Consider the following 24,934-nt stretch of genomic DNA (forward strand, 5'->3'; position numbering starts at 1 on the left):
TCAACTTTTTCCAAGAGCAACACATAAATTTTTTTAGTCATACTTTACTCATATTAAACATGTGGTTACTGCATTACTAAAAAATATCAAAATAATTTATGACTTTTAGAAAATCCACAATGTTGGTCCTAATTAAATAAAAAGGGTGAGGGTTGGTGGATGAAGTGTTTTTTTATAGTTATTTTTCTTTGTATATTTTTAGTGTGTTTTATTATAGAAAACTTGCAAATAGAAAAGCAAAATGTGGTCCTTGAGTCTTAGAATACTATTTTGTTTCTCATTTCAAATTTTGAAGATTTTTGGCATCAACGTAGTTTTGTTTTGAAACTAAATCATTTAAAAATAAAGTCATCCATATTTTTAATAAGCCATTTCAAAGAACGGATCAATTAATATAACTCTCTGCTTCTCCGCTTATTTTTTCTTTCTCCTACAGTGGAATTAGTGTTTGGAAAAATGGAAAGATGGTCTTGGCAGGTTGAGAGAAGCAGTATTTGGGAGGAGCTGTGCCCAAGGCCATCCAACTCTGGAGCATGTGGCTGGGGAAGAGACAGCCCTGGTGGAAGTCCTAAAGAACTGGTTAACGCAGGTGCAGTACCAGATGTCTCCCACCAGGTAGATCAGAAACCCAGTGGGCATCTGTACCACGTGAGGACACACCACCAACTGTCAGTTCTCATTTGAACCATTGGTGGACACTCGAATCTGCCGGATGCCTGGGACACCAGCCCCTCTGTGGCCGATGCCTGCTCTTCTGGTCAGCCCCCTGCTGCCTCTTACTCCATCGCCCAAGGCTGGTCCCCCACCAGGACTGTTCTCAGTCCTTACACTCACCCGGGATCATCTCATCAACTCTCAAAGCTGCATCCCTTCCCTACCGATCACGTGCGACCCGAAGTTTACTTCCGGCCCAGTCTCTTTACTGAATCCGAGTCCCTGAGGCATCGTCACGTTTCCTGGCTACCTCATTGGACAAACTACGTACCCTCGCTCTGTATGTGCACGCTCCTCACACAGTCTGTGCTCATTTTAGGCAAGACTCCACGCAGCAGTCTAGGCTAGACTAATTAGTCTTGTTTGTCTACTTGGACTCTGTCATCAACTTATCCAATTAGTCACTAGTTTTGTTCTGTTGATTTTATTTCCTAGATCCTCCTCAAGATCATCCACTCTTCTCCATCCCAACCCTGTGCCTTAGTTCAGACTATTCTCATTATGTCTTACTTCTTATTTAAAAGAACTGCTTAAGTGGGTTTTCTCCCTCTTACCCTAATTCACAATGGATAATTCAACCAGAGATCCTCCTAAAACATAAATCCAACCCTTTTTACTCTAATTAAAATGGTTCAGTGGCGGGCTTCCCTGGTGGCGCAGTGGTTGAGAGTCCGCCCGCCGATGCAGGGGACACAGGTTCGTGCCCCGGTCCGGGAAGATCCCATGTGCCGCGGAGCGGCTGGGCCCGTGAGCCATGGCCGCTGAGCCTGCGCATCCGGAGCCTGTGCTCCGCAACAGGAGAGGCCACAACAGTGAGAGGCCCGCGTACCGCAAAAAAAAAAAATGGTTCAGTGGCACTCTGTCTCATTTAAGAGAAGCTCAAACTTCTTAACATAATGACTAAAGAAAATGCGTTGGTCAGACTTGGGCCTTTCCCGTCTGGGCAGGAGCTGGTCTCTGATGCTGAATTTCGCAGACCTGGGTTAACGAACATGGTACCTGCCTGCACGTCTGGGCTCTGAGTGTCGGAATTCACACAGCTGACTTTCTCATGAAAGAGCCGTTGAGCTGAGTTCACGGGCACATCCTCTGCCCATATGGAATTTTGCACTAAGAAGTTCAATGATATTTCTTGTAAAACCATGGTGGAATGTATTGCTTACTACAAGTAGTAATAAATCCCTGTGTGAGTTCCATTCCAGGAAATATTTAGTCTCTATAATTGGAGGCATCTGTTTTCTGTTGTAAAAAATTTAAATCTGCGTAACCTGGGGTCTACTTTGGCTTTAAGGGCCAGAAAACTTGGAACCAGATATATTAGCCAAGAATTGTAAACTGCTTAGCTCTGCTATCAGTCTATGGATGCCTTTTGCTTCCTTTAAATGGATTCTTTTCCTTAACCCCTGGAAGACATTCCTGACTTGTTTGTTCTCTAAAAACCTAAAAGACTTCTTGGGGTGGGAGGACTCAGAACTCCATCAACGCTCAATAAGATGGCTTTTTTTTTTTTTTTTTGCTGTACGCGGGCCTCTCACTGTTGTGGCCTCTCCCGTTGCGGAGCACAGGCTCCGGACGCGCAGGCTCAGTGGCCATGGCTCACGGGCCCAGCCGCTCCGCGGCATATGGGATCCTCCCGGACCGGGGCACGAACCCGTGTCCCCTGCATCGGCAGGCGGACTCTCAACCGCTGCGCCACCAGGGAAGCCCAATAAGATGGCGTTTATATCTTGGGTATTACCTTCTAGCCTTTACCCACATGTTTTTCCAAAGTTGCAGTTTTTACTTAACATGAGAAAAATCAATAAATTCTGTCCATTTCATTGTCTCTCTGGAGCTTCTCTGTTTCCAGTATTTCCACCTTATTCAGACTCCATACTTTCTGGCCAGGATAACTGCAATCTTCTTTTCGTACCTTGCATCCGGATTTTCTCCTATCAATCCAGCTTCCAAATTACCAGCTGAGCAATCTTTCTAAAATCCATGTGGTGGGTCAGCTGTCTGCTTAGCAAGGTTTTTTACTTATGCCTATACGTGTGCCTGTTTGCATGTTACTTACTTAGGGAAGCGGACTGTTACGTTAAGCCTGGAATTTGCTTATGGAGGTGATGATAGTATTCAAAGATTCAAGTGTTTCCAAAGATTCTAGAAACCTCCTGGAAGAGATGAGTTGGGGACTCCAATCCCTCCTCTCTGAGAGTCTGTGTATAACAGGATTTTAAGGGAAGCTTTCCCTATTGCCTTGGCATCCAGATAGAGACAGACCCCCGGAGGCTGAACACAGTAGATAAAACTCTGTGTATGGTATGACCTGCTTTAAGAGTCTTAGCTCACCATCTTCTTCCAGGATAGATAAGAAAGTCAGGAGCAATTATTTTGGAGAGAATTATTGGCGTGTTGTACATTTTGTCTCCCTCCACGGAAAAATGGGGGTATTTCTTCACGCTTCCAAACTGCCAACTGAGTGAGGGGTAGGTAGCTGAAGTCACTGGGAGAACTGAACGGGTGACCCCAGGAATTGAGAGCAATTAAGGTTTCATACCCGATCTAAACACCTGGAAACATCTAAAGGTGAGAGACCGGCTGGAGCACTGAAGAGAAGATTGTAGTTGGAGAACGGTACATTCCCATGGATGGCGGGGTGAAGGTGTGTTTCCGTGGGTGAGATGCAGAGTCAGGGTTGATCATTTTGACAGGGATCTGACCAAAGAGGGTGGGTATTTACCTGCTTTTCTCTTTCTGGGCACCAGGGAGGTTGCACTGCCCCCATACCATTGAGGTTGGACGTGGCTAAGTGACTTGCTTTGGCTATTAAAACATGAGCATAAATGATGTGGCTCACTTCCAGGCAGAAGTTTCAAGGGCCAGTGGACAAGTTGCCTCTTTCTCTGTGGTGATGGCTGTCAAGGAGTTGTTGCTGGCTGCTCTTTCAGCCTGGGACCTGGCCTGTGGAAGACACAGAACAGAGCCCCCAGGCAACCCGCCAGTGTCAAGGAGCAAAGCAGGAACAAGAAAACCACGGAGATGTTGGGGGTTGTTATGCAGCTAACCTAGCCCATCCTGACTGATAAAGTCTCTACAGAGTCAAGGTGGCCCCACAGAGCAAACATGTGAATATGGATGGCCTGGAGCCAGAGGTGAGATCATGTCCCATCTCAGGAAACAGCTGGTTAGCACCCCTTGTGGTGGAGGTTCCGAGGAATCCACAAAAATCCATCTTGAGAGATGACACATGGCCATCATCATGGTCAAAGGGCCCAGTCTCAACTGTGTCACTAAGTAAGACCTTTCAATCTTTGTCTCTTCTCCTCCACTAACTCCTCCATGGAGACACCTGAGGCAAGAGTGAGAAACAGGGGAGGAAGAGGAGAAGGGCAAGGTGGGTGTCTTAGTTTGCTTGGGCTGCCATGACTATATACCACAGACCAGGTGGCTTAGACAACAATTCTCTCACAGTCCTGGAGGAAAGTCTAAGACCAAAGTGCTGGCACTGTTGGTTCCTCCTGAGACCTCTCTCCTTGGCTTGTAGATGGCCGTCTTCTCACTGTATCTTCACATGGCCTTTCCTCTATGGGTAGAGAGAGCCCTGGTGTCTCTTCTTCGTCTAATAACGACAACAGTCCTACTGGGTCAAGGCCCATCTTTATGGTCTCATTTAACATTGATTGCCTCTCTAAAGGCCCTATATCCAAATACAGTCACACTGAGGGTTAGGGCTTCCGTCTGTAAATGTTCATTCCGTAACAGTGGGTACAAAGGCAAGACGTTGACCCCGTCCCCTTTCTCAAGCCAAATTCAGACCAAGCTGGAGAGAACACAGACTGAGAGGAGACCAGACTGGACTTTTAAAATACCTGCTTGGACCTACTGAATACAATTTATTATATGAGTTGACTACAGAAGATTTGGAAACCAAACGAGATGAACCACACACCCTTAATCCAGCTCAGCTGGTGGCAAACATGAAGCTGAGACAGAGTCCAGGACCAAAGTGTTACCTGGTGAGGGAAGTGGCAGCCTCCAGAGCCATCTAGCCATCTTGCATGTGCTCTGGGAAGGGGCAGTCTGAGTGACTGTGCCAACCAGGAACCTAGGAGCCAGTGTACTTCTGATGAGCAGCTGCCTTGGCCGAATATCCCTGGTGGACCATCCCCTGTCCTCCCACTTTAAAGAATTCCTGAAGCTGGGAAGTGTCTGCAGTGACTCGAATGGCTTTGGCCTCAGCCACATGGTCTTGAATATGACGGAGAGTAATGGGCCAGTGCTCAGAGTGGGGGGCACACTGTGGACTGAGGATCATCTCAGGTAGAGGCCACAGTGCAATGCACCATAATCAGGTGCTGAAAACACTTTCTCTGGTAATTTCTTTATGCTCAGGATGCTATGTATAGTTGGGGAAAAGGATCAGTGACTAGAAGATGACAAGGAAATAAGGTGAGTGCTCCTCTGCAGGTGCCTAGAAACATCTACAACAGCTTAGAGGAGGAACTGGCCAGCTCTCCCTGGCAGTGGGAACTGGCGTCAGGGATGTTAGGAACAAGCCAAGAAGGAACTAAGGAAGATCTTCCCAACACGGCATGGGCCAGAATAGTGTCCTACGTACATAGTACATGTAGGACACTCAGGGGACAACTGAAGAGAGTGAGCCTGGACACACAATGGTGCCAGGTTATGATGAGCCTCAAACTCTAGGCTAAAGGGAGGTTAGGTTTGACATAGATACACTACCATGTGTAAAATAGACAGCTAGTGGAAACTTGCTGTATAGTACGGGGAACTCAGCTCCGTGTTCTGCGATGACCTAGATGGGTGGGGTGGAGGGGGAGGGAGGTCCAAGAGGGAGGGCATATGTGTATACGTATAGGTGATTCACTTCACTGTACAGCAGAAACTAACAAAACATTGTAAAGCAATTATACTCCTATAAAAAGAAAAGACTTTGGACAACGAGGAAAAGGTTGTCAGCAGGGAATTCCATGGTCAGCTGGGTTTGGGTTGTCACCACATGAGTGTAAGGTCACACAGATCAAGTGACTATGAGCCAGTGCACAGAGAAAAGACAGGGCTCTGATTAGCCAGTCAAACTGTGGTAGACCTCACATATCAAGGGAGCAACCACTGATAAATTTTTGTAAGGTGGAAGAGCCTGCCATTCCAAATGGCCTTTGACATCCCTTTGAGGGATCTGACCCAGGATGGTGGACTGAGCACCCACCTTCACCACCTGTCTCCCTCTGTCTCTTTAAGAGGGGGTGAGGGAATGAGGATACCAGATGGGGGTGGGTTACCATCAATGGGGAAACTCTAGTACACTTCCGGAAGATGGAAACTGCTGAAGGAATGCTGCCTGGTGCAGTGGGGTGGAGGAATCCAGCTCGGGCTGAGACCAGGGTGGTTGCAGCAGGAAGGTGAAGGTGCTGACCCGACAAGCAGAGCCCTAGAGAAGCAGAGGAGTGGGAGGCAGGAAGACTACCTCTCAAGGAGGGGAGCTGATGCAGGCCCAGGGGCAGAAGGGTGGATGTGGCCCCTTCCCCTACCAGGTGCATACCCCCTCGACACTCGCCAGTCAAAGGATCATTTTCTAAATAAATTGAACACCTTCTGTGCAGAGCTGGAGCAGCTGCTACGGAGATTGACATTCTAAAGCAACGCCCTGCTCATTTTGGTATTTACTTAACCCTCTAAGTCACTCCACCTAAAGTGGCCTTGCCAGTTGACAAGCGCAGCTCACATACACGGGGTTTCTGATTCCTCTGGTTCTTAGATGTGAACAGACCCTTGAGGAAAATCTGAAGCATGAATCTGATAGACAATATGAACAGAGGTTATTCAGGGAAAGAGAAAAGAATTACCAACAACACAGAGCCTCTCAGGACTGCATCCATAAGGCAAAGGCAGGATGCTATAGAAAAGGAAACAACAGAGAATAAGAAATATTCTTGGAAATTAAAAATAATATGTTGCCAAAGAATATAATTCAATAAAACTGTTGGCAGATAAAGTCAAGGAATATTTTGGCAAGTAGAACACAAAATTAATTAATCTATCCCCTTGTCCATCACCATCATTACGACCACCACCATCATCACCACCATCACCTCTACTACCATCATCACCACCACAATCACCACCATCATCACCATCACCACCACCACCATCACCACCATTACCTCCACCACCATCACCACCATTATCATCGCTATCATCACCACCACTACCAACTATAACACCTATTTATTGGGCACTTACTATGTTCCAAGGACCATTTCCAGTACTTCTCATGTTTTAACTTATTTAAAGCCCATTAACACTCTATGCTGAAATTTCAGAACACCAGGAATGAAGAAAAACTGGTAAAATCTCCCAAAAAAATTAAAACAGTGACATAAATAAACAAGAATATTACTGGCATCAGACTTTTCAGTGTTTAATGTTAGAAGGCAGTGAATAATGCTTTCAAAATTCTGAGGAAAATTCATTTCAAATTTTATACTAAGAGAAGCCATCAGTCAAACGTGAGGGTAGAATAAAACCTTTTAAATATTTAAGGGCTCAATACTTTTTCTGGAAGCCCCTTGAAGATACATCCCAAAGTGGCATTAGAGGAGATTGGTTCCAGGAAGTAGGAGCCCAGAAGGAGCAATGGCTCCTGAAAGGTGGTCTCCAGGAACACAGGACACTCATGGAATAGATCATGGGCTTGATGGGTTGTAAGAATCTGGAAATAGAATAAAGGCACCCAGGGAAAGATAAAAGAAAGGCAGTTTTACATCAGGTATTCAAGATTCTGCATTAAAAAGTCATGAACCAATCCAAATCCAAATGTGGAGTCAGTGTGTCTCAAGGGAAAAAACTAAAATGGATTCCAAGTGAAACCAAGTGGGATCCTGTGGGGTCCTCCCAGGTACAAAAGCCCTCCTATATCCCTGGTCTCTTGTCTGTAGGAAAGCTATAGTCTCCCAGGCCATCCCTGAGCCACAAAAGAGCAAGATCAATCAGTTAATGATTAGGACAACAGAGCTCACAGAATCTTTAGTTTCTCCCTGAAGGACATAGATAACAGTGTCTGATGCACATTCCCAAGTTGTTTTGCAGATACTAAAACCCCCACCAGAGGGAAAAAGCTAACTGCAAAAAATGGGAAGAAGACCTAAATAGACATCTCTCCAAAGAAGACATACAGAGGGCCAAGAGGCACATTAGAAGCTGCTCAACATCACTAATTATTAGAGAAATGCAAATGAAAACTACAACAAGGTATCACCTCACACAGGCTAGAATGGGTTCATCAGAAAATCTACAAACAACAAATGCTGGAGAGGGTGTGGAGAAAAGGGAACCCTCTTGCACTGTTGGTGGGAAAGTGAATTGATACAGCCACTATGGAGAACAGTATGGAGGTTCCTTAAAAAACTAAAAATAGAGTTAGAATATGACCCAGCAATCACACTACTGGGCATATACCCAGAGAAAACCATAATTCAAAAAGACATATGCACCCCAATGTTCATTGCAACACTATTCACAGTAACCAGGTCATGGAAGCAACCTAAATGCCCACTGATAGATGAATGGATAAAGAAGATGTGGTACATATATACAATGGAATATTACTCAGCCATGAAAAGGAACGAAATTGAGTCATTCGTAGAGACGTGGATGGACCTAGAGACTATCACACAGAGTGAAGTAAGTCAGAAAGAGAAAAACAAATATCATATATTAATGCATATATGTGGTACATGGTACAGATGAACCGATATCCAAGGCAGAAATAGACACAGATGTAGAGAGCAAATGTATGGACAACAAGGGGGGAAAGCACAGGGGTGGGGGGTGGGGGTGGGGGGATGAATTGGGAGATTGGGATTGACATGTATACACTAATATGTATAAAATAGATAACTAATAAGAACCTGCTGTATAAAAAAATAAATAAAAATTAAAAAAAAAACAACTCTTGTCCCCTGATTGGGGACAATGGGAAGTTGGTTCTTTGGGACTTGAGTCCACCTTCGCCCCTAGAATTGCCAGCTTCCTCAATAAAGCTATCTTTCCTTTTTCCCAACAGTTGTCTCTCAGTACTAGATTCTTGAGCTATGAGCAACAGAACCTGAGTTTGGTAACATAAGAAGTCGAGAGCATCAGAGACTAGAACGTTTTAGCTGTTGCATAGCTGTCAAGCAGGATGTCCTCATGTTGGAATCCTCCTTCCTGGCTCTATGTAGTGCTGTGTTGGAGCCCCTCGTATAACATTCCAACACTGGTTGCTAAATATTGGGGAGTTATTTGAACCACGATCTCTGGCAACAGTTTTGGAAGTATTTATACCACCGAAACTGGCACATGCTACAGATCAAGACCTTTTGTTGGGGGTAGGGTAGTGTAAGAATCTGACTTAGCAGCACACCACTGACCCTATGTCTTCCTTTTTTCTTTTTAAATTTATTTACTCCTACTTTTTGATGAAGCATATCTAGTTTATTTCAGAGGATGCAAGGGAGGTAAAAATATGGGGTCCTTGCATATAATAATAGATAATTTGGCTGGGTAGAGAATTCTAAATTAAACAATAATTTTCCTCAGAATTCTGAAGGCATCATTCCATATTCTTCTACTTCCCAGTGTTGCTGTTGAGAATTGTGAAGTGTCTCTGTTTCTTAATCTTTCTCATGTGATCTGTTTTTTTTTTTTTTTAATTTTTCCCTCTTGGGAAGTTTTTAAGGAGCTTCTCTTTTCCTAGTACTCTGAAATTTTACAAGCTATGCGATTGTATGCAGTGTTGGTGAGCCTATAAATCTGGTCATGTGTGTCCTTTAATTCTGGGAATTTTTCCTGAATCATTTATTTGGTATAGTTTCACCAAATAAATAAAACCTTTATTTTCCTTTTCATTATAATTTTCTCCATTCTTTTGTCTCTGGAGGTTTAGTTGATTGAATGTTGCTAACTCCCAGATAATCTTCTGGTTTTCTTGTCATTTCCCCCTTTCTAATTTCCTTTTTCTTTTCTACCTTCTGTTATTTTCTATCATGCTACTCAGTTTTTCACTTCACTATCATATTTTCAATTTCAGAGAGCTCTTTTTTGTTCTCTGATTACTATTGAAAAGCACACACCAGGGGCTTTTACTGAGCCCATAGAAATAGTTGATAAACCCAGGAAGGAAGCATACATGGTATATCTTCTAAGTAAGAGAAATCTTGCTTTCAGAGAACACTGAATAAGGAGATTATTCTCTTCCTGCCGAAAGCTGGGATCTCCATGCACCCCTCCCGCCGCTGCAGGTGTCCTGATGCAGGAGCAGGGCTGTGGGTATCTATGGGGTGCTCTTGGCGGAAGGGGGATTCCCCCTCAGTTGTAGTGTTGCTCGGCTCTGTACGATCACAACTTGGGAACAATGACAGCTAGAGCTAGAGAAGTATCTTCAGTGAGAACATAGTCATGTGGGAACTTTGAGTAAATGCAGATTAAAACCAAGAATTCAGGGGCTTCCCTGGGGGCACAGTGGTTGATGCAGGGGACACGGGTTCACGCCCCGGTCCGGGAAGATCCCACATGCCGCGGAGCGGCTGGGCCCGTGAGCCATGGCCGCTGAGCCTGCGCGTCCGGAGCCTGTGCTCCACAACGCGAGAGGCCACAACAGTGAGAGGCCCGCGTACCACAAACCCCCCCAACCAAGAATTCAACAGTAATTAACCCAGAAGTCATTGTAAAGAAAAGAACTAATATTTTGCTAAAAAAGAGGCAGTACATAGAAGAAATATAGACAGAAGCATAACCAAGTGTCAAGAGGAAATCATCTCTATTATTGAAGCCAGCTAAGGAGGGTTTGGGGTTAACCTCAGAATTGCATCACGTCTTTTTTTTTTTTTTTTTTTTTTAAGTTTGGGTTATATACGTAGTGTTAAACGATAACATGGGTGGTAAACCAATCGATTCCACAATTCACAGTGAACTATATCAAGCCTAGCATAGTTCTTTTTATTTATTTATTTTTAACTTATTTATTTAATTTATTTAATTTTGGCTGCGTTGGGTCTTCGTTGCTGCAAGTGGACTTTCTCTATTTGTGGCAAGCGGGGGCTACTTTTGGTCGCGGTGCACGATCTTCTCATTGCGGTTGACTTCTCTTGTTGCAAAGCACGGGCTCTAGGTGTGTGGGCTTCAGTAGTTGTGGCATGCCAGCTCAGTAGTTGTGGTTCGCGGGCTCTAGAGCGCAGGTTCAGTAGTGGCGCACGGGCTTAGTTGCTCTGTGGCATGTGGGATCTTCCCGGACCAGGGCTTGAACCCGTGTCCCCTGCATTGGCAGGAGGATTCTTAACCACTGTGCCACCAGGGAAGCCCTGCATCATGTCTTAATCAGAACATTTGAAAGGGACAGCCATGAGGAATTAACTACACAAATCATTCTACAACGTGAGTTCATTTTCAAAGAATTTTTTGTTGTTTTCATAAAGTTGCAATTAATTAATATCAACATTCTTATTGAATTTCTTCTTACTAAGTCATACACTCTGTGTGTTATATAAATATACAGTCTCACATTAAATATATATGTACTATAGGGCTTCCCTGGTGGCGCAGTGGTTGAGAGTCCGCCTGCTGATGCAGGGGCCACGGGTTCGTGCCCCGGTCCGGGAAGATCCCACATGCCGCGGAGCGGCTGGGCCCGTGAGCTATGGCCACTGAGCCTGCGCGTCCGGAGCCTGTGCTCCGCAACGGGAGAGGCCACAACAGTGAGAGGCCCGCGTACCGCCAAAATAAAATAAAATAAAGAAAAAGATAGCTTTACCAGAGAAGAAAAGGTGAACAGAGCTGGTCGGGGAAAGAGACCCCTCAGCAAGGAATAAGGGGCACCCCCAGAACCAGTGCTTCCTCGAGTCTTGGCCACAATCTGGCTGTCGGGGCAGTTTAAAATATGAGGGCATCCGAGCTCAAGATTTTCCTGTAAAATCCGCTGGCTGACAGCAGCTCAGCATTGGGTTTAAATATTCTTTCTCTGTCACAGGGCTGTAAGAAACTGCAGAGCAGGGAAGTGATACAGATGTTGTCAGATGGAAAATCCACAACTATTATAGCAGACAATGTACAGAATTAAAAAAAGAAAAAATTTAATATAATGAAATCAGGCTAAGGAAAGCAGAGAGGATGCACCTTCAACCAAAAACACATTTCATAGGTGATTGTGTGTTTTTTTTCTACATGGAATTCCATTTATTTATTTTTGCATCATTGGTGCTATTTAGCCCTATGATATTTGGACATTATCTCTAGTTTCTTTTAATATTTACCCCCAAAATGAACCAGGAAAGTAGAAACAACTTTTTAAAAGCTAGACACAGACAGCTGTTTGCAGTTCTGATTGTCACGAGTCCTGTGGAGGGAAGAGCAGCGCACATTCTCCACCTCTTCCCTGTGACAGTGGTGGAAGCCAGCGTGGGAACCCCACGCAGGGGCTGCTTTCCTAGCTGCCCCACACCTGGGCCAGCCCCTTCCTGGTTTGGCCTGGCCCTTCTGGGGCAGGGGCCTGAGTCTGTTCCTGCTCAGACAGGAAGAAGAGAGCCAGATCTGGCCTTTGTCCACACTTTCCTGGGGTCAGACGCCCAGAAGCGCTCCCTCAGTGACCCCCACGAGGGCAGTATTGAACATCCACGTCCGTTGCCCATGACGCCCTTTGCCTCACCCCAGGTACGCCCATTCCTTCCTTAATCCAGCCACTACCTACCCTGGGTACCCGGCTCCAGGGATGGAGCGTTGTCACGTTGAATGACGCACAGCCCCTGGTCTCAAGCGATGCAGACTCCAACAGGGACAGGCTGTCCAGACACAAATGAGGAGGAAGTGAAAAGGAGCCTCAGAGGACCATTTGGGGGGAGGATTCATCAAGAGATACACAATTCAGGCCTCAAAATGTGACCAGGGAGAAGAAGAAAGTGGGCAGGTGGAGAGAACCCAGCCACGTCCCCTGGAAGTCATGGAGGGTCCAGGAGAGGTGGTGTGGGGACACCAGGAGAGCAAGCTGGGGGGTGGAGGGGGGAACGGGGACCTAGGCCACTCAACACACCCACCACACGTGCTGTTTCCATTGCGCCTTCCACCTCACCTTTCACCAAAAGGCACCAAACTCGCAGCCGGCCTGGCTCCACCCACACCTAGAGTGAGCTGTCCAGAGCCTGTCTGTGAGGCCAGGTGTCTCCTTCCTTCTCCACCGGGGGGGATCCAGATGGGCGCCCCGGAGAGCTGGCCTTCCAGGGGACCCAGCTGCCCCCAGTGAGAGCCTCAGGGAAGAGAAGCTGGACAATAGACACCCACAGGCGTCAGATGAGATTCGGGGCACAGGTGGGATCTGCCCTAACTCGTGCCAGGTCCACAGAGATGAGAGGCCAGGCCTTCAGTCACTGTGGACACAGCCCTTCCCGAAACCCTGTGAGTCTGGCACACGGGCGGGCCCACACTTGGTGATCACCCCGACCCCCAGCTGCAGGTTCCCACGTTCTGCCCAAGTCCATGCCCGACCCGGGCATGTGTCAGTGGTAGGGTCTTGGCTCGACAGAGCTGAGAAATGCTTTGGGGATATTCGGGAGGACGTGTATCACTTATGAGACGGAAGCCACGAGCCAGTGGGATAGCGCTATTCTTACGACCCAGTTTGCAGCCCAGGCTAGGCCTTAGTGGACTTGGAGATCTCCTGGTATCTCGGTGGTTTTCAGCCCCTACTGCCCAGCGCAGAACTTGGGAGGCCTGAAAGTGCCGCTGCCCTGTGCCAGGACGACGACAGCAGAAGTGGCTGGGCCTGTGGCTTGCTCATAAGTGTTTTAAAACCTCCTGGGAAGTTTTCCCACGTGGCCAGGGTGGACACCCACTGAGTGACCTCACTATAGATCAGAGGGGCCGGGGCCAGGCCTCTGTGAGCAGCCCAAGGGCTGGGGATGGACCTCCCCACCTCCAGACCCCGACATCCAGTGAAAAGTGTCAAGGTCAAAACACTGGGTCTCCATCCAAATCATGGGTGGGTTGGGGGCAAATCACTCCCTGAATGCAGGGTCAGGTGGCTATTCTCAGGCCAGGGGGCTTCCAAATAGCCGGACCTGGCCGTCAGAGGTGCTGGTGCCTCTCAGCTCCTGGCCACGCAGACACGACCTGGGCCTGAGGTCTGGGCGGCCTCCCCAGAGCAGTGGGCCTCCGCCTTGGGAGGAGAGGATCCCCTGGACGGAGCCCCTGCACGTGGGGAGGGCTGCCACGGGTTATGCGTGGTCACACAGCGGCCAGCATCGAATCTTTTCAGCCACTCGAGGTTTCTGACTGTACTATGTGGGCCAGCACGAAAGCCTTCACAGCGATGGGACGGAACACTGAGGGCGAGTTGAGCACAGGAAACCCTACCCCGAGAGACAGGACTGAGAACGGAGGCCTGAGTCGAAATGCCTTGAATACCAAAAGTGCTGTCACACACATCCACGGACAGTGCCCACCGGCCATGCTGTGAGGTGGATACTGCAGCCCCTCACAAGAGGTCATTTATTTGCTCTTTTTAAAGCACAGTTCACCAAGGGGGGAAAGCGGTGGGGGTGGGTGGGTGGGTGGGATGAATTGGGAGGTTGGGACTGACATGGATACACTAATAGGTATAAAATGGATAACTCATAAGAACGTGCTGTATAGAAAAAATAACTAAAATTCAGAAATTCACAAACTAAAATAAATAAATAAAGCACAATTCAGGAAAAAAAAGAAAAACCAGAACAGATCGTGTGGCTTTTGGGCTCCAAGAAGACTAGAAGCAAGAAGGGCTGTGCTAGAAAGATCAGGAGATGGGGGGATATCGTGCAGCCTGGACGCAGGGCTGGGGACCGGGAACCCCCAGTGCACGCAGCTGCTGGCTCGCAGGCTGGTGCTGGCGGTGTGATTCTCCGGGCCCAGGGCGGACCTGTCCAGTGTTCTTTGGGCAGTGACTGAACTTGTGTCCCTGCCCCAGTGTCCTCACTGTGAACGGGCTCTCAGTAACCGACTGTCCATCACTGGGCTCGTGAAGAGCTGGCTCCTCTCAGGTGTTAGCAGTAACTGGGCTGGAGGCCGTGGGGGAAGCCCCTCTGGCTGGGTGCCCTCCCAGGGGTCTCTGCTGAAAGGGATTTTAGAAATGACGTTTACAACCGTAGCCCATCAGCTGTTGAGGGAAATTGAGCTTCCTGCTGGGCACTACACAGGGGAGATGTGCTGTGGTCATTCTAAAGCTGGAACTCCTGCTTGCTTTTGCTTCCACAAAACGTGAACTGTTTTGGGCAGCTCAACCCTAACTTTGAGTCACTTTACAACTGTATGTCTGTGATGGTCCTTTTCAAGGTGCCCATTCATTCGACACAGGTGAAAAATGAAATCTATTCCTCATTCCCTAAGGATTAACATCAATAGAAAATGCAAGTAATTACATTTAAAATTAAGTCTCAGACAATCAAAGTATTCTTCTTATTAAACATAACTACTATAAACAGCCTAGTGATGACAGGTGGTTCCTACATGCTCGGTCTCCTTATCGCTGCATCTCAGCTCTTTCTTCTAGTCTCTGTTGGGAGCAGGGCTTTCACATCAGAGGACTAGAGAAGGGATGAGAATGGCTAGAAAGGGCTGTGCTCTCAAATATCTACCAAGTGCACTGGAAATTGCCTGGAAACATTGCTCAGGGAATCCTGATTTCAATTATGTTCATAAACTTCATAGCAGTTAAACTATACACGCTCCATCTTGGCTAAATTAACATCTTCAAAGGAAATCCTTGAAAGGAAACATAAAAAGATCATCTTTAAATAGCACAAGAACTAAAATATTTGAGGTTAAAGGGTCCCAAAATAGATAATACTGCATATATCAATGAGAACGCTGAAGCACATTTGCTCTGTCAAATGCTTCCACTTCAATTTCAGTGGCTAAGGATGCCAAGTATATAACCTAGTAATTCTGAAAAATATAAAAAGAAGAAAAAAAGTTTCCCCTCAATAATTATTGCAGAAATTCTATTTTAAACAGATTAACTTAATGTTAGGAAGATTTCTCTAATATTCGTGATATCAGTGTGAAATGCTTGCCCTCACTAAGACTGGTTGCACTGCAATTTCTGGAAGGCATTTTGGGAGCAGTGTGGTAATAAGTGAGCAAACCCATAAGTATATTTTATTCTCCCTGGCCCGCTCTTCCAAATTCCAAGAATTTATCCTCAGGAAATATTTCAAGAGGAAATAGTTTAGAAGTAGCAGAATGCTCATTGTAGTTATTTTGTGCTAGAGAAAAAGAGACAATCATTTGGTTGGCAGACTTTGTCCCATGCACCAAATTGGCCCTCTGACTGTTTGAGTAAATAAAGTTTTATTGGAACACAGCCACGTTCATTCATGTGTGTGTCATCTCTGGTACTGCTTCTGTGTTATAACGGTAAAGTTGAGCCTTTCTGACATAGACCATATGGCTTGCAGGGCTGAAAAACATTTACTACCTGGCCTATTTTGCAGGACTGACTTTTTAAAATCCCAGATTATGATATCACTCCCTATTCATTAAATTATTCATTTTATATCCTTCTGTAAATCTTAAGTTTAATCCGAGGTAGTTTATATTTTTCTTACTGTTGTGAATAAAGTACTTTTAAAAAGTGCTATTCCTTGCAGATAATAGCAGTACTGGAAAAGCTTCTGATCTCCAAATATTTATATCATAACCAACCACCCTGTGAAATCTCTTATTTGGGTAATTAATCTTTACTTGATTCTCTTAAATGTTTCATATAGGCAATCATATCAGAAGTATTAAAATATTTTGTACTCTCTCTTCAATATTTGTCTTTCATTTTCCTTGTGTTCCTGAGTCAGCCGTTATTTCTAGCACTGTGTTAGATATTCATGGGGATGATAAGCGGAGTTCCATTCACTCTGAATTGGCCTTCACATAGTTCCTCAGAATTCAGGGGCCTTAAGGTGGCCCTGAAAAGCCCAATTACAAAGTTTATGTTCCCGTAAAAAAATGCTTCCGATTAGCCCGCCCTCAAAGAAAACAACTGGGGGCCAAGAGTGGCTGAGGTGCCCAGACTCTTGCAGAATTTCTTGTCTGGCTTGGAAGAAACCATGACTTCTTCCTGCTCCTCAGTCACTCTATTCTGGGCTGAAATACTTAAACGTTTTTCTCTCCAGGCACATCAAGACAGGGGTGAGCAATACAAGTTTGAAAAGCTAAAGAAACAAAACAAAATTCCATTCAAATAAGAGGTAACTATACAAAGTACAGATGGTGAGACAGACATGGACTCTATGTGCCTCCTATAAGCTCTGTGATACTGGGCAAAGCTTCTGAGGCTCAGTTTTCTCAACTGTAAAATGGGAAATAATACTGGAATTGTAGAGTTGTGAGGATGAGGAATACCTCACAGCATGGTAGATAAGAGATATCAGATAAATCCTCACAGAAGAGCAGCTGTAACCACCACACTGTTCTCAACATTTTGGGATTCATTCCATTTGGGTACTCAAAACATGACCACTCTGGGACTCCCCTGGTGGCGCAGTGGTTAAGAATCTGCCTGCCAATGCAGGGGACACAGGTTCAAGCCCTGGTCCGGGAAGATCCCACATGCTGCGGAGCAACTAAGCCCGTGTGCCACAACTACTGAGCCCATGTGCCACAACTACTGAGCCCCCGTGCCACAACTACTGAAGCCCGTGTGCCACAACTACGGCAGCCCATGTGCCTAGAGCCTGTGCCCCACAACAAAGAGAAGCCACCACAATGAGAAGCCCCCGCACCGCAACAAAGAGTAGCCCCCGCTCACCACAACTAGAGAAAGCCCACGCACAGCAACGAAGACCCAACACAGCCAAAAAAAAAACAAAACCGACTATTCTTCTAAAAACACAAGGATTGAGGGGGAGGGGGGGCAGGGGAGGGGAGGGAGGGGGAGATGACAGAGAAGGAGAGGTTGCTCTAGCCCACCTTTCCGTCGGTAGACCCCTTTAGTCCCTGACTTCATGTTTACCCTCCTGCCCACGGAGCCAAGGCTTCTGGAGACCCTCAAGCCACCGGGTCCCCTTTTCCCAACCACCAGGACTTCTCTGATTTTCATCACTGCTCACAAGGCCTCCTGGCCAATCCTTGAACTTGCTGTGAACTTGACGGCAATTGCCCTTCTCCCCAGTGGCTGGGCTGTTGTAAATAATCAGGATAATGATAATGAAAAGAATTGTGCAGGATGCGGCAGGAGTCCAAGCAGACTCCCAGACTCGCTGGGGAATGAGGGCTGTCATGTCCAGGGGACTGCTGTATGTACTCAGTGTTAATAAATCACAATAATTAAATACTGGCCCCAGTAATATGAAATCCTTTTCTTTCACTCGGGGCAGCGTTTACGGGAAGATGAAGACGAGGGCCGGCGGTCCTCATCACTCTCACTGAGCGCTGGCGTAGGACGTGCCCTGCTGCCTCCTTCCCACGGCTTCCCCCTAAACCTGGCCCCATCTGGACTGTGGGCGCTCACCGTCTTTCCTCCCTGTGCACAGATGGTAACAATGGCCAGGACGCTGGCCTGTGGACAGTGTCGGGGCCACCTGGAGACAAGGCACCCAGAGCTGGGGCTTTGGAGAAATAGTGGCTAACATGCATTTGTCTGACCCCGTGTTAGCACCATGCTGTGCTCTCCACAGGCGTTGCCCCACTTAATCCTCACAGCCTCCCTTTGGTGGATGAGGAACCTGAAGCTTGGAGCCTGGCCTGGAATCGTGGTCCAGTCTTCACCAGCATGTGTATTAGTCAGGCTGATCTGGGCTTTGCTGTGGTAACAAACATCCCCCAAATCTCAGTAGCTTTACACAGCAAACGTTTATTTTTCATGTACACAAAATCTTGTGTGGGCCTGTGACTTCACAGGGTAGCTGTCCCCGTGCAGGGACCCAGCCCTGCAGGCTGCTTCTGTGTCCTGGCTCAGCCACCTCCAGAGGAGGTCACCTTTGCCTTCACAACAGCGTGGGGATGTACGTGGAGATCTTCCACACCCACGTTTATGCTCCGACCCAGAAGTGACACACACACTTCCTCTCACAGCTCAGTAGCCATGTGCCCCATCTAACTGCAAGGGGCCTGGGGGTGCAGAGTTTCCTGAGCCCTGGAGGGGAGAGTGGGGTGTAGGCAAGCACCAGTGAAGTTGCCACCTTGGCTCTGCTGACGTCAGGGGCTGGACAAGTATTTGCTTCGGGAATTGTCCTGTGCCTCGTGGGATGTTTAGCAGCATCTATGGCCTCTATGCACAAGACACCAGTAGTACGTGCAGTTATGACAGCCCAAAATGACTCCAGAGCTTTCCAAATGTCCTGTTCAGGGCAAAATCGCTCCCAGCTAAGAACCACTGGTCTACATCACTGTGTGTCTGTGGGCAAGTTACTCAACCCTTCCAAAAATTCCTTTGCTAATTTGAAATTTGAGTTACTAGCCCTCGCCTTACTGAGATACTGTGAGGGTTAGATGTCTCTGACACGTGTGCACACACACAGAACTGAATCCTAACTCCCTGGGCCATTCTGTTCCCAGGGGCCAGCACAGGGGAGGCTCTCCACGTCGACTGAGAGGTTGGATGGAGGAATGATCAGGTGCGTATAGGATAGTGCTGGGCCCCACCCCTGCCCTATGGACCTGTTTATACACATACAAGTCTTTCTGGGCCTTCCAAGGAGAGAGGAACCAAGAGAAGAAAAGAGATGACCCCGCTGCATGTCTGCTCCTTCCCTGGCCCCGGCCCCTCCCAACAGGGATTCTTCTGCACTGTTCTCACCAGGGCTGGGGTGGGAGCTGCTCCTTCCTGGGCCCTGGTTAGTCTCTTCTGCGAAGGGGCCTGGTTGCAGCAGCCTGGCCCAAGAGGGTCTCCATCTGCAGAGAATCCGTTCTTGCGTTTGGGAGGAGCTCATGGGAATGGGCCAAGGAGAAGGCTTCGTGCTACGCTGACCTTTGACATCAGATCGGACCGCCCACCCTCCCTGCCCGCCCCCGCTCAGCTGCCTGCTTGCTCTGTGACGTTTCTGTCAGGATGGTGGAAACAGTCACATTTCTTGGGCACCTGGAACATCTCCTCTCAAGGCTGGGGGCCGGGCTTCTCCTTGCCCTGCTGTCACTTCCTTAGAGCCCTTGGTCTGAGGTGTCCCACCCAGCTTGCTCCAGGCACCTCAGCTCTAATGGGATCCCCCTGAGTCCCCAGGCATGTGTGCCCCGCTCCCCAGGCTGGCGTCTGTCCTCGCGGTGATCCTGTTGCTTTGTCTCCTGGCCCAGCTCACTGATCCTTCTCCTGGCCTCTTCTGCACACTTTTTGGGGGGAATAAAAAGGACACTACTCTCCTCCCCCACCCCAGGAGCCTGGTGCTTGGGAAGAGGGGCTTCCCGGGAGCCAGGCAGACCTGGGTCCAGGTCCAGCCACCTGTCCACCGTGAAGTCCTTACAAAATTTATGAGAGCTCTCCAAGCCCCAGTCCCATCAGCTGCAAAGTGACAATAATAAAATTTAGTCCGGCAGGTTGGATTAAACGACTGACTGAGTTCCTGTGCGTTTCCTCCCCTTTTCATTCACTCTGCCCGCCTCCCCTCCACTGGCTCTTACCTGTGAAATCCTGTCTCTGAAACACCCCATCACACTGCGGCGATGCTGGGTGTTTTTGATGGAAAGGCCAAGACCTCCCAACCCAAAGGTTAATTTTAAATTTTTTCTCTAATTTTCATTTGTTCTGTGCTGGGAAAAGAGAAGTGATACAGAATTTGAGTGTAGATTGAAATACATAATTGGTGACATTGCACAGTGATTATGAACCTGTGATGGAAATCTGAAGGACTACGTGATTGCCCAGATGGTTTCAGGGAGCAGGTCCTGATGTGGGCTGTGAAAGAAGAGGGGTCCTGGCAGTGGAGGTGGGAACACAGAGGGGAAGCGAGTGAGCTTCAGTGGAAGGGTCCCTGCAGCGTGGCACATGGCTGATCTCAAGCTGCTGGATGTGGCGGGAGTTCAGCTGCGAGAGACTGGCATCACACTTGGCAAAGGCTGTGTACCTGCTAATATTGCTGCTCAGACACGTGGCTGGCGCGCACCTTCCCAAGCTCTGGGCTTTACTTCTGTCATCTCTGTGGTCACCTTGTGCCCCAGATACAGGAGAGCTTCTTGACTCTAAACCGCCCCATGATTCTACATGTATGTGGACCCCATGGACTTGGCTTCTGTTAGTGAATCCTGGTCAAGGAGAGGTGGCCTTGGCTGTGTCATCCAGGAGATGGGCTAGTGGGTGCAAAAGCTGTTAGAAAACTGTCAGACCCTTAAGGGACAAGAATCCCATGTCCTTCTGTTACCTGTTCTTGCTTTCCTGGGTTCACCCCTCCCCCGTTTACGGGTGTCTCCAAGGGCATCTCAGTCTTGCCCTCAAGGACTCTGCAGTCAGGAAGTGAGATGACACTTACTCTGGTCCCTATAAGACAAGGTGGCCACGGACTAGTGTGTCAGCCCCGAGCAGCAGGGTTGGAAAAGCTGCATTCCTGGTGCTGTGGCTTGGGCTTTGGCCTTTTGCGGTGTGGCATGACGTTGCCTAGTGGGTCAGGAGAGAAGGGAGAGGAGAGGAAAGAACCAGAAGCAGGTGGAACAGCATGAAGTGGAGTGCAAGGTCAGATATGGTCGGAAATGGCCTGCCCCCCTTGATAAAGAACTGCACACACCCGCTCCGTACACAGCGCCTCAAGCCCCAGAGCAGCTGGCGAGGTTGAGAGTCAAAACCCAGCAAAGGGGCCTCCCTGGTGGCGCAGTGGTTGAGAGTCCGCCTGCCGATGCAGGGGACATGGGTTCATGCCCCGGTCCGGGAAGATCCCACATGCCGCGGAGCGGCTGGGCCCGTGAGCCATGGCCGCTGAGCCTGCGCGTCCACAGCCTGTGCTCCGCAACGGGACAGGCCACAACAGAGAGAGGCCCGCGTACCACAAAAAAAAAAAACAAAACAGCATAGCCGATCTGTTTCAAAAGTCTGTGAGTCCCCAACCCAGGGTGGCCCCACCCCAATTCTGTGAAAGAATGCTATTCAAAACATTTAGAGACCAGGTCATCAGGATTCTTACAATGCTCCTTAGAATTCAGGTAACCTGAAACTTTGACACAAGCAAGTTTCTACGCATGGATAAAATTTTAAAAACCCAAACCTTACTTTCTACCCTCCCTTTGATCTAGTGAAGAACAAAAGGGGCACGTTAGCCGAGGAGAACAACGGGATCTAGGTCCAGATCTGCCCAGCGTTTACTTCCGAATTTGCAGAGGAAGCTTAAATGGCAGTGCCTGGCTACAAAGCAGGGAAGTATGAGGATAAACGAGTAAACGTTAGAAGGGAGAATGCTGGGTGTCAACCCAGGGTGTCAGGGCAAACCACAAGGGCTCTGGGGGAATCCCTGAACGCGACTCTAGAATCTGACGTTGTCCAGGCGCTCCGACACTGAGATTCCCTCTGGGAAGAAGAAGGGGCAGGGAAGGTGGCAATCCTGCAGGCCGGTGGGAAGCTCACTGCCTCAGCGATGCTCACGGGCGCCAGGCAGCCCTCTCTCAGCACTGCTGGCACGCCGTCCTGCCCACAGACAACCTCAAAGAATGAACCAAAATAAGGAAATTTCTCCATAGTGGCTGTATCAATTAACATGCCCGCCAACAGTGGAGAAGGGTTCCCTTTTCTCCACACCCTCTCCACCATTTATTGTTGGTATATTTTTTGATGATGGCCATTCTGACCAGTGTGAGGTGATTCATCATTGTAGTTTTGATCTGCGTTTCTCTAATGATTAGTGATGTTGAGCATTCTTTCATGTGTTTGTTGGCAATCTGTATATCTTCTTTGGAGAAATGTCTGTTTAGGTCTTCTGCCCTTTTTTGGATTGGGTTGTTTGTTTATTTGATATTGAGCTGCATGAGCTGTTTGTATATTTTGGAGATTAATCCCTTGTCCGTTTCTTTGTTTGCAAATATTTTCTCCCATTCTGAAGGTTGTCTTTTTGTTTTGTCTATGGTTTCCTTTGCTGCGCAAAAGCTTTTAAATTTCATTAGGTCCCATTTGTTTATCTTTGTCTTTATTTTCATTCCTCTAGGAGGTGGGTCAAAGAAGATCTTGCTGCGATTTATGTCAAACAGTGTCTGCCTGTGTTTTTCTCTAAGAGCTTTATAGTATCCAGCCTTACATTTTGGTCTTTAATACACTTTGCTTTTTTTTTTTTTTTTTTGGCGGTACGCGGGCCTCTCACTGTTGCGGCCTCTCCCGTTGCGGAGCACAGGCTCCGGACGCGCAGGCTCAGCGGCCATGGCTCACGGGCCCAGCCGCTCCGCGGCATGTGGGATCTTCCCGGACCGGGGCACGAACCCGCGTCCCCTGCATGGGCAGGCGGACTCCCAACCACTGCGCCACCGGGGAAGCCCTGAACTTATTTTTGTGTATGGTGTTAGGGAGTGTTCTAATTTCATTCTTTTACATGTAGCTGTCCAGTTTTCCCAGCACCACTTATTGAAGAGGCTGTCTTTTCTCCATTGTATATTCTTGCCTCCTTTACCAAAGATAAGGTGACCATAGGTGGGTGGGTTTATCTCTGGGCTTTTAATCCTGTTCCATTGATGTATATTTCTGTTTTTGTGTCAGTACCATATATTCTTGGTTACTGTAGCTTTGTAGTATAGTCTGAAGTCAGGAAGCTTGATCCCTTCAGTTCCATTTTTCTTTCTCAAGATTGCTTTTGCTGTTCAGGGTCTTTTGTGTTTCCATACAAATTGCAACATTTTTTGTTCTAATTATGTGGAAAATGCCATTGGTAATTTGATAGGGATTGCATTGAATCTTTAGATTGCTTTGGGTAGTATAGTCATTGTGACAATATTGATTCTTGCAATCCAAGAACATGGTATATCTCTCTATCTGTTTGTGTTGTCTTTGACTTCTTTCATCAGGATCTTACAGTGTTCTGAGTACAGGTCTTTTACCTCCTTAGGTAGGTTTATTCCTAGGTATTTTATTCTTTTTGTTGCAGTGGTGAATGGGATTGTTTCCTTAATTTCTCTTTCTTGTCTTTTGTTGTTAGTGTATAGGAATGCAAGAGATTTCTGTGCATTAATTTTGTATCCTGCAACTTTACCAAATCCATTGATTAGCTCTAGAAGTTTTCTGGTGGCATCTTTAGGATTTTCTATGTATAGTATCATGTCATCTGCAAACAGTGACAGTTTTACTTCTTTTCCTATTTGGATTCCTTTTATTACTTTTTCCTCTCTGATTGCCATGGCTAGGATTTCCAAAACTATGTTGAATAATAGTGGCAAGAGTGGACATCCTTGTCTTGTTCCTAGAAGAAATGCTTTCAGTTTTTCACCACTGAGAATGATGTTTGCTGTGGGTTTGTCATATATGGCCTTTATTATGTTGAGGTAGGTTCCCTCAATGCTCACTTTCTGGAGAGTTTTTATCATAGATGGGTGTTGAATTTTGTCAAAAGCTTTTTCTGCATCTATTGAGATGATCATATGGTTTTTCTTCTTCAATCTGATCCTTTTAATGTGTTGTTGGATTCTGTTTACTAGTATTTTGTTGAGGATTTTTGTGTCTATGTTCATCAGTGATATTGGTCTATAATTTTCTTCTTTTGTGATATCTTTGTCTGGTTTTAGTATCAGGGTGATGGTGGCCTATAGAATGAGTTTGGAAGTGTTCCTCCCTCTGCAATTTTTTGGAAGAGTTTGAGAACAGTATGGAGGTTCCTTAAAAAACTAAAAATAGAACTACCATATGAGCCAGCAATCCCATGCCTGGGCATATACCTGTAGAAAACCATGATTCAAAAAGATACATGCACCCCAATGTTCCTTGCAGCATTATTTACAATAGCCAGGACATGGAAGCAACCTAAATGTCCATCAACACAGGAATGGATAAAGAAGATGTGGTACATATGTACAATGGAATATTACTCAGCCATAAAAAGGAATGAAATTGTGCCATTTGAAGAAACGTAGATGGACCCAGAGACTATCATACAGAGTGAAGTAAGTCAGAAAGAGGAAAACAAGTATTGTATATTAATGCATACATGTGGAATCTAGAAAAATGGTATAGATGAAGATATATGGGGGTGGGATGGATTGGGAGATTGGGATTAATGTATATACACTACTATGTATGAAATAGATAACTAATGAGAACTGACTCTATAGC

Source organism: Orcinus orca, chromosome 9 (genome assembly GCF_937001465.1).
Source record: "Orcinus orca chromosome 9, mOrcOrc1.1, whole genome shotgun sequence".
Classification (NCBI taxonomy): Eukaryota; Metazoa; Chordata; class Mammalia; order Artiodactyla; family Delphinidae; genus Orcinus; species Orcinus orca.